Raw genomic sequence first — 10,424 nt, forward strand, 5'->3', positions numbered from 1 at the left:
CTCTTAGGCACTCTCGCAGTATTGGCATATCGAGATGGCTCTTGTATTGCCCAAGATATGGAACCCATTATTCGATCCTAAGTGGGAACAATTAGGCGCAAGACCGCTTTGGGATAGGATGCCTAGGCTACCCCTCCACTTCTGGTCTGAGGATATCTTCACTGGCATTGGTAATGTGCTTGGCACCTTTCTGGACTACGACAAGTATTACGCTACTTCAGGGAATAAATCAATGGCTCGCATTTTGGTATACTTGGATACAAAAGAGGGTTTGGAGGAGAAGATTACATTGCATTGGAGAAGATTCACGCGTATACAAATTCCAGACTACGAGGGGGTGCCTTTCAGATGCAGAGGTGTCATAAGGTTGGTCATCTCTATAAAGAATGCCCTCTGGTTTGCTCTGTCGTCTCCCCCTCCAAAGTCATGGATGAAGTTGTTCCTACTGCACCCTCATCTGTTGAAGGCCAAACACCTCGGTCACAGGGTCCTAAGACAACAGAGTGCAGATCAACTCAGGTGCCACCTTCGGCCTCTCCCTGTCCTCTCTCCCTGCCTATAACAAGATCCAGGGTGGCTGTTGTGGTTGCTCACTCATCGGGTACTCCTCCTCCCCTCTGCTTTGTATATGCTATATCTTTAACTTGTTCTGCACAACACTTACATGTTGCATATGCATCCATACCTGGAATATCTTCATCTGCTATTACTTGTCCTTTGGAATTCCACCATCCATCTATCTCGACCATTCCACCATCTATTCCTGGGTTGACTCTCACATCCTCACCCTCGGATCTTTCAACCACCTCTGGACATTCTCACTCATACAATCTTCGATCCTGAGTTTCACACCCTCCTGAGCATGCCGGGATCGGGTTGATCTCCCCTCCTAAATTTTCCAAGAGCACCAAGGGCCGACACTCTTTCATTTCAAAAGCTATCATACAGGTTGGGGTGGAAGTGGCTCATGGTAGACAATCCACACTTGACATGGTTCTTAGAGCATTGAACACCCTCCCACGGTCCCCCCCATGAAGTGGATCTCCTTTAATTGCAGAGGGTTGGCTAGCCCTCCTTAAAAACTAGCCCTCAGAAGACTATTAGACTCTGAGCCTATCAATATCATTTTCCTACAAGAAATCCTTGGTTTGGCTGATCAGGTTATCCCTAGCCCGCAATCTCTGAAAACAAGCTAGACTTTCCATACACTCGATGTCATTGTTAGATCTGAGGACATTGCCCCGGGCATTAATCCTCGCACCATCAAAATTAGTGCTACTTGGGGAGGGGATTGGTTTCATTGGTATGGATATTTTCTCCGTGGAGCTAGGAATGGACTTTAGAATTATCAATGTATATTCCCCCTGTCATAATAGAGCTGAGTTTTGGCACCATCTCCTCAACTTATCTCTAGCTAACTACGACAATCTTATTCTGGGTGGGGACCTGAATTTCTCTATTGGATATGGGGAATCTTGGGAAAGCAGTGCCCAACTGGATCCTTTATCGGACACTATGGAATACCTTCTGGAGCAACAACATTTGATTGATATACTCATGCATAAATCACAACCTACCTGGCGCAATAGAAGAACTAGAGAAGAAACTCTGGCCAGGCATTTGGATCGCTTCCTCATCAAGGAACATCTAGTAAGATCCCTGTCTAATTATAGATAGTGGGTAGGATCTGGTGGCATATCTGATCACTCACCTATTTTCTTGGAGCTGTCGGGCCCCTTCCGGAAGCCTAGGGCACCTTTTAAATTCAATTCTACTTGGCTGAAGGACCCCAATTACATCATTTTGGTCAATGATTACTTCCATACTCACCCACCTGCTCAAGGGAGAACCATTGCAGAAGGTTTTTGTCACAATCTCCTAGAGATAAAGAGCTTCTCTATCAAATGGGCTAAGGACAAGCGAGACCAGGATGATTAGACTCTCAGCAACATTGAGACCAAGTTGGTTGATCTCTTGGACGAGCAAGGTCAAGGGTTTACATCTGATGAGGCAAAAACAATACTCGTTGATTTGGAGACTCAGAGATCCAAGATCCTCAAAGATCGGGAGGAAAATTGGCGCCTTAGGAGTGGGGCTATTTGGTTACAGGATGGAGATGATAATACGAAATTTTTTCATAATTATGCGAAGGGGAGAAGGGCCAGCAACCCTATTTGGAAAATGCCAACTGAGGATGGCCATTTTGCCAAATCTTTTCATTAATTAGCACACTTGGGAAATTCACATTTTCAGAAACTATTCAAGGCCCCCCTGGAGACACACTTGCCGAAATTGTTCGAATTGCTAGGATCTTCCCTCGGTTTGTTGACCCAAATGAGGCAGTGGAGCTCACAAAACCTGTTACTATGGGAGAATTGGAAAGTACGCTAAAATGGTTCAAAAAAGAAAAAAGCCCGGGACTAGATGGTTGGCTTGTTGAATTTTACTTGGCCTTTTTTTGATACCACTAGACAGGATCTGCTTACAATGGTGGAGGATTGTAGGTTATTTGGGCACATGTACGAGGCTATTAACTCCACCTTCATCGCACTCATTCCCAAAGTGGACTCTCCACTCTCATTCAATGATTTTAGACCTATATCTCTTTTGCAATTGCCTCTACAATATCATTGCCAAGATTATAGCAAATCGCCTTAAGCCTATTTTATCTAGTCATATTTCGCCTAAACAATTTGCATTTTTGCATAACCGACAAATTCATGAGGCTATTGGCACCACATAGGAGGCCCTCCATTCCATTAAGATTAAGCAGCTCAAAGGAGCCATCCCCAAAAGCGATCTTTCCAAAGCATTTGATCGGGTTAGATAGCTTTACTTAAGAATGCTACTAACCCATTTAGGCTTCCCTCTCCCTTTCATCAAATGAATCATGTGTTGCATCACTACCCTCTCATTCAATGTCCTGATCAATAGTTTTGCCTCCAACTTTTTTCATGCAGAACGAGGCCTCAGACAAGGTTGCCCTCTTTCCCTGCTCCTCTTCCTCCTTGTCATGGAAGGACTCAACAGATTGATAACCCTGGCTAAAAGAGAGAGGCAATTTCAGGGTCTCAAAATTACTGATCAATGCATTCTTACTTACCTCCTTTTTGTTGATGACGTGCTTATATTCCTCAATGGAGGCATTTGGTATACCACTGTATTCTATGACATATTGTTGTTTTTTTCATCAGTCATTGGTATGGAACCTAACAGATTGAAATCCACTATCACTCTCTCATCCTGCACTCCACAGGAAGCTCGGATTGCACTAGATAAATTTCCTTTTCAAAGCCTTCTTTTGGAAGATGGACTCAAATATCTTTGGTTCTGAATCAAACCCCATTGTTACAAAATTTCAAACTGGATATGGCTTGTGGCCAAGGTTGAAAAGAAATTACAGAACTAGAACCACAAGGTTTTATCCAGAGCAGGCCAATTAGTTCTTATTAAATCGGTCTTGGAGGCTACTTCAGTCTATTGGATATCTTTGGCATGGATTCCCAAAGGAATTCTTTCTCGGATACAAAAAATCTGTTGCAAATTCCTTTGGAATGGATACAAGGAAGGGAAACCATTTGCTTGGATGGGATGGAGACACATTGCAATCCCAAAGAAATGGGGAGGATGGGGCTTGAAAGACCTTCCCTCTTTCGTCCATGCACTTGCCGCAAAGATGAGATGGCTTATTCTTATCTCCCACAGCCTTTGGACCGAGGTGGTACACTATAAATATATTTGGCCTTACCAGCTTATGGATTGGATCCGTCTACCTACATGGCAAATATCTGATATATCTATGATCTGGCGCGTTTTCTTACATACAATGTTCCACCAAGACTCCGGTGCGGGGAGACGCGGGTGCGGGGAGACGTGTGGGAGTACCCTCAAATTTTAGGGAAATTTCGGGGGTGCGGGGAGTCGTCGAGGTGTATATCTATATATATATATATATATATATATATATATATATATATATATATATATATATATACTTCAAGTTGATATTCATTGTTCATTGTTCAATAATGAAAGCATAAAAATATTAAATAGACAATTGAAATTTGAGTCATTGATCCATCCTCATCATTCATTTTGATACATACATCATTCATATGACATACTCAAGTGCCAAGTCTCATTATTGAATTAATTATTATTCATACATACCATGAGATTCGAAAAAAAAAAAAAAAAATCAATAATAAAATATTCAAATACATTGATCGATAACTTATTCAAATCAGTGCTGCATGGAAATGCCTTTGCGTGGAAATGGAAATGACTTTGGGTTGAAATGAAATGAGCTTTTAACTTTAAGTTTTGCCTTTCATGACTTTTAGGTTTAGGCTTTTAAGTTTTAGTTATTTAGTTTTAATTTTAATTTTTAATTTTTTTTTAGACTTTTAAGTTTTAGTTATTTAGTTTTAATTTTAGTTTAAAAATAAAAATAAAAAAATTTAATGGTTTTGATTTTTGAATTTTTTATTTTTAAGTCTTATTAGACAAATTTAAAGGGGATTCCCAAGCGCACCCTTTTTGGGGAGTCTAGACTCCCACACTGAAGGGGGACGCCCAGAAGCACCCTTTTTGGGGAGTCTTGGGGAGTCTAGACTCCCACACTGGGGAAACGCACCCCCTTGCGTCTCCCCAAGACTCCCCAAAAAGGGTGCGTGGGGAAACGCACCCCCAAGAGACTCCCCGTCCCGGGTACGTGGGGTGCGAGGGGTGCGCGCACCCAACCCTGGGGGACGCGTCCCCGTGGAACATTGCAATAATCTTGTTGACGACCTCCGTCTGGCCATTAGTTTGGGGATGGAAAGTTGTTGACTTAATGAGCTTGGTGTCCAGCATCGACCAAACAATAGACCAAAATGTACTGAGGAACCTGTTGTCCCGAGCTGAGATGATATACTGTGGGATCCCAAAGTGTACCCACATTCGTTCAAAGAAGAGTTTAGCAGTGACTTCTGCTATGATATTCTTCTTGCAGGTCGCCATAATAGCCATCTTCAAGAATCTGTCGACGGCCACAAAAACATAGTCGTTGCCATGCTTAGTAGAAGAAAGACCTGACATGTAGTCCATGGAGATGGATTCCCAAGGTTGACTAGGGGTAGGCAGCGAAGTATAGAGGCCTTGCTTCTTGATGGTCGGTTTGGCAATGGTGCAAGAAGTGCAGGATCCGATGTGCTTCCTGACATCCTGTCGAAGATTCGACCAATAGAAATACTTCTGCAATACTGCCACTGTTTTCTCGACCCCGAAATGCCAAGTGGCCCGACTGTAGTATGCTTCCCAAATCATCTTGGCTCGCTCGCTTGAAGGAACACAAAGGTGTCCCAAGTGGCATAGCAAGGCATCCTAGAAGTGAAAATCTGGAACTTGTTGACCCTCCAAGAGCATATGGTATGTGTGGCCGAATTCTGGGTCGCTTTTGTAGAGAAGTGGCCAATCAAAAGTCTTGTGCCCACAAGAGTTGAGCACAGTGGTTAACGCCATGATCGGTAGTCGACTGAGGCAGTCTACAACATTATTGGTGCTACCCTTCTTATACTTGAGATCCAAATGGAACTCTTGCAGGTATGTGGACCACTTCTGATGGTGATCATTCTGCAACTTCCCTTGCGTTTGTACGAACTGCAGGGGTTGGTGGTCTGTGTGGATGACCGTTTCCTTCCCCAAAATGTAATGCTTCCATTGTCAGCAGGCCTACACAATGGAATACATCTATTTGACATAAGTTGGATACTTCTGGTTTGTGTCTGAAAGTGTCTCACTGTGATATGCCACTGGATGCCCCTGTTGAGTAAGGACTGCCCCAACAGCATAGTTAGAGGCATCTGTCTCGATCTCAAATGGTTGTTGCAAGTCTGGGAAAGTGAGCATTGGTGCAGAACAGAGGAGATGTTTCAATTCTGCGAATGGCTTCTGTTGAGATTCAGACCAAAAGAATTTTGCTTTCGCTCCTCCATTGGTGACTTGACTCAAGGGCCAAGTGATATGAGAGAATCCCAACACGAACATGCGGTAGAAATTGGCAAGACCCAGAAAGCTACGAAGCTCTGTCAGAGTGGTTGGGGCTGGCCAATCCCGAATGACTTGGATCTTGGTTGGATCCACATGCACCTCTCGTTCATCAATAATGTATCCCAGATACTGAACCTGGGTCATGCCAAAAGTGCATTTCTCCAAATTGGCACACAGCTTGTGTTGCCGCAGTGTTTGGAGAACCTGTCGGATGTGGTGGAGGTGCTCTTCCCAACTCTGGCTGAAGATCAGGATGTCATCCAAGTATACCACTACAAATGAGTTGGTGAATGGCCGCAAGATGTCATCCATCAGCCTCATGAAGGTTGCAGGAGCATTCGTCAACCCAAAAGGCATAACCAACCATTCAAAAAGGCCCTCCTTGGCTTTGAAGGCAGTCTTCCACACATTAGAGGGTTCGATTGGTACCTGGTGATATCCGAACTTCAAGTCGATCTTGCTAAAATATTTTTCCCCCTTGAGTTGGTCCAAAAGGTCATCAATCCGTGGGATCGGGTAACTATTCCGGACAGTGATTTTGTTTAGCGCCCAATAGTTAATACAGAGTCTCCAAGTCCCATCCTTCTTCTGTACCAACACGATCAGGCTCCCACAGGGCGATGAACTCAGCCGGATGTGAACTTTCTGCAGCAGTTCCTGAATCTGCCTCTTGATTTCGTCATTCTCCAAAATGGATCGCCGATAGATTGGTCCTTTGGGCAACGGCGCACTTGGGGTCAGATCAATGGAGTGCTTGACCTAACAGTGCAGAGGCACCCCACAGGGGAGGTGAAGATGTCCTCGTACTCCTCCACGACCTTGTCCATCTGTTGTTGTCGTGCGGAGGGGCCCTATCTGGAGGTCATGGCCACTGTCTTCTTCTTTCCCTCAGGGCGTATCATCAGGAAAACAAATTTCCTGGTTTTGGAAATGAGCTTACTACATTGTTTTGCAGTAACCAAAGAGATGGCGGTAGGCGGTGCTACCTCTGGTATCATGTACAACTTATTTCCCAAAGTAACAATAACAACGTGAGGCCTTGACTCATACACAGCATGTTGCTTCCACAAGTATGGTTGGCCTAATAATACATCACAAAAATCAAGGGGAGCAACGTCACTTAATACCTCATCCATGAAGGGCTTGATGTTGTATGGAAGGCAGCACTGCTAGCTCATGCGAAGATCCCTTCCTTGGTGAAGCCACTCTATAGTGTATGGTTGTGGGTGTGTTGTGGTCGGTAAGCCCAGTCGCTTCACGCCCTCTGTCGAAATGAGGTTCTTTTGGCTCCCACTACCAACAATGAACTGTAGAGGGGAACCCTTTACCCACATCTGGGAGTGGAATAGGCACTCCTCCTCCTCTGGATCTTCAGGTTCCTCCTTCTGGATCTTCGTGGTGGTAATGGTGGCGTTCTGCTCCGCATCAATAATCTGCTTCCCTTTTTCATTCCCCTTGTTAGGTTCTGACTTAGAGTTGGAACATGCATCTGATTCTGAAGCCTTCAGCTCGGCCATCAATGACTGCTTGGCCCGACACTCACTTGTGTTGTGAGTGGAGCTCTTATGGAACTCGCACCAGTTTCCCGTGTCCTTCTTCGGCTTCGTGGTGTTGTTCTGTGCTTGCGGCTTTGGCGGTTGTCCTAGGTCGCCCCGCCTTGGCTTTGTCCTTTGTTCTGTGCTTTGGGGGCACCTTTTCCTTGCTTCGGATTCGCAAATCCAAAGTCTCGCTTCTTCTGTTTAAACTTATGCTCGATCTTGACAGCGTATCGGTACGCCGTGCCGAGAGAGGAGATGTCAAGGAACTCCATCTCGTCCTGGATGTACCTGTGTAGGCAACCACAGTACTTGAGTACCAAATGTTTCTCAAAATCCTTGATACCCAACTTCATGCGAAGGGTATGAAAAACATTGGTAAACTCTGGCACATCTTGGTCCCTGCCCTGTTGCAGTGTGGTCCACTTTATGTATTTATCCTCGTAGTTTCCAACAAGGTAGTACTACTCCTTGATGGCATCCCGAAATGAATTCCAAGTGGGCACGGTTGAAAACAGTGAGGTCGTGCTGCTCGCAGTAGGTTTCCCACCAATCCTTGACGTGGGAAGCGGCTTTGAGAAGAGCAAAAGTAATCTTTTCCCAACTGGAAAAATCACAAACAGAAAAATATCCTTCTAGCAAATTTAACCATTTATCTACAGTGTCTGCATCTATTTGGCCCTCGGGAATGTCAAAGTTTACTTGTATCTTAAAAGGAGTAGAGCCTCTAGAATGGCTGTTGGATGTGGATGCACCACCAACGGTAACCTTTGAAGGATCTGGGCAAAGTTATCCATCATCGCGTTCCTTTATTTCTCGAGGGCCTCCTCAAGCAATATTTTGATAGGATCCCCTGCCCCCCTCGTCTTTCTTTTCTTCTGCCATGGGAGGTTGTCAAGGTTTGCGGGGTTGATCTTGCAAAGATTCAACCAGATCGAGCCCTAACTTCTTATATCCCGACCTCGTTGGGGACATGCAAAGAAAAACAGAGAACGAGCAAACCACTCTAATACCACTGATCCAGATTTAAACAGGAACGCAACAAATTACATAGATAACCATAAATACAGAGATGCAGGAGAAATAATACTTATTTCATTAATGTAAAATACTGAAATATGCTTACAAATAGAATGGAAATAAGACTAGCTCGAGCGATGGTAGCTTATCTCTGAGAAGAGATGTGGCGGCTACATGCCTCTGAATTGTGTTACAATGAGGCTCGAAGGCCTATTTATTGTGAGAAACAATGGAAAATCCTAAACATCCAAAAACCTAACTCTAGGAGATGAAGCGCCAAACTATGGGCCCCGTTTGGGTAAATTGGTACATCAACTTCCCGAGGTCGTAACTTTGACATACGATCTCCGTTTGACACACAATACCTCGTTAAAAAGATTTATCCAAGAACTACAATTTTTGAATGACCAACATTGTTCTATGTCATGTTGGTCCTAGTTTTCCCAAAAAATGTCGTTTAGGGCCTCAAAACAGCACCGGAAGTTCAGGACCGGAAAAACTGCCAAAAATAGTAAATTGTGCTACAAATAAGGAAACTGAAAAACTGAAAGAAACGATGGTGGGGATCCAAGTGGAATAGGCGGGTGGCCACCAATATCCACCTAGATCAGGTGAGGCTTTGTAATGAAGGTGAGCAAATCTTCAGTGCCATAATTCAGATTGAAGAGAGGTATCGCAAGTCAAAGATCCCAAAGGACTTTCTCTAACTTGATAGAGACCTTCAACCCTAAATCCAAGTGTAAAAGCATCTTTAGGGTTTCTTTGCCAAATACATACCTTTCCATCAACGAATGCTACCTTGAAGCCCTTATATTCCATCGTAGAAATAGACACCAAGTTCTTATTCAAATCGGGCACATACAACACTTCTGGTAGATGAATGGTTTGACCTTGATTCAAGTGAAGACTAACAGTACCTATTCCTTTCACGGGATAGGTGGCATTATCTCCAAGTATGATTTCCAAATTAGTCTTCCTTTCAACCAAATTTGGGAGGGCCTCCTTGTACCCAGTGAAGTTCCTTGAGGCTCCACTATCAATCAACCAATGATCCAAAGTATCCGGGGGAGAGGCAGTGGATAAAGTGAAAATAAGATAAAATTCTTTTGTTTTCCTACAACATTACTTTCCTCATACCTAGAATTTCTTGTTCTTTTGGGAGATCAACCATTTCCATCTCGAACAGCGAGAGCATTCCTCTTTCCTTTATTGTTTAACCTGTTGTTCCTTTGATTGCCATTGCCTTTATAGTTGTTGTGGTTGTTGTCATCATCCCTTGGAGTATCCTTCTTGTGAGGACCATCTCTAGCATAATGGCCAAACATGTTGCAATTGTAGCACCTTCCTTTTCTTCCTTCTTTGAATCCTTGCTTGAATCCTTGACCCTATTTTCTTGGAGCAGCATTATTCTTCCTCTTAGCATGAGAGGAGAAAACATTAGATTCATTTCCATTTGAAGGCTTGTCTCTCTCCATCATCCTCGTCTCTTCTTGAGTGCATCTAGCCAATAATTCATCAAAACTAGGAATTCTATAGCGATGAGAGTGAGCTCCCCCCTGTTAGAAACAACTTCTCCAATAGACAGAAGGTCATTCTTGATTTTTGTAATCCTCATGAAGTAGGATTGGATAGATTCCCCTTTATCCATCTTGATGTCCTTCAACTTGTTCTTGAGAAAGAGGATTTGATTTGCATTGTTAACTATGAACATCCCAACTAGATTATCATACATCTCCTTAGATGTTACTAAATCAGAAATATAAACAACCAAATGCTTTTGAAGCGAGTCCATAATAATTATTTTAGCTTTGACCTCACCTTTCTTGTATTTTGTCTTTG

The sequence above is a fragment of the Pinus tabuliformis genome, chromosome 3_1 (genome assembly GCF_031772625.1).
Source record: "Pinus tabuliformis cultivar Carrire ecotype Pingquan chromosome 3_1, CPIR1, whole genome shotgun sequence".
In the NCBI taxonomy this organism is placed as follows: domain Eukaryota; kingdom Viridiplantae; phylum Streptophyta; class Pinopsida; order Pinales; family Pinaceae; genus Pinus; species Pinus tabuliformis.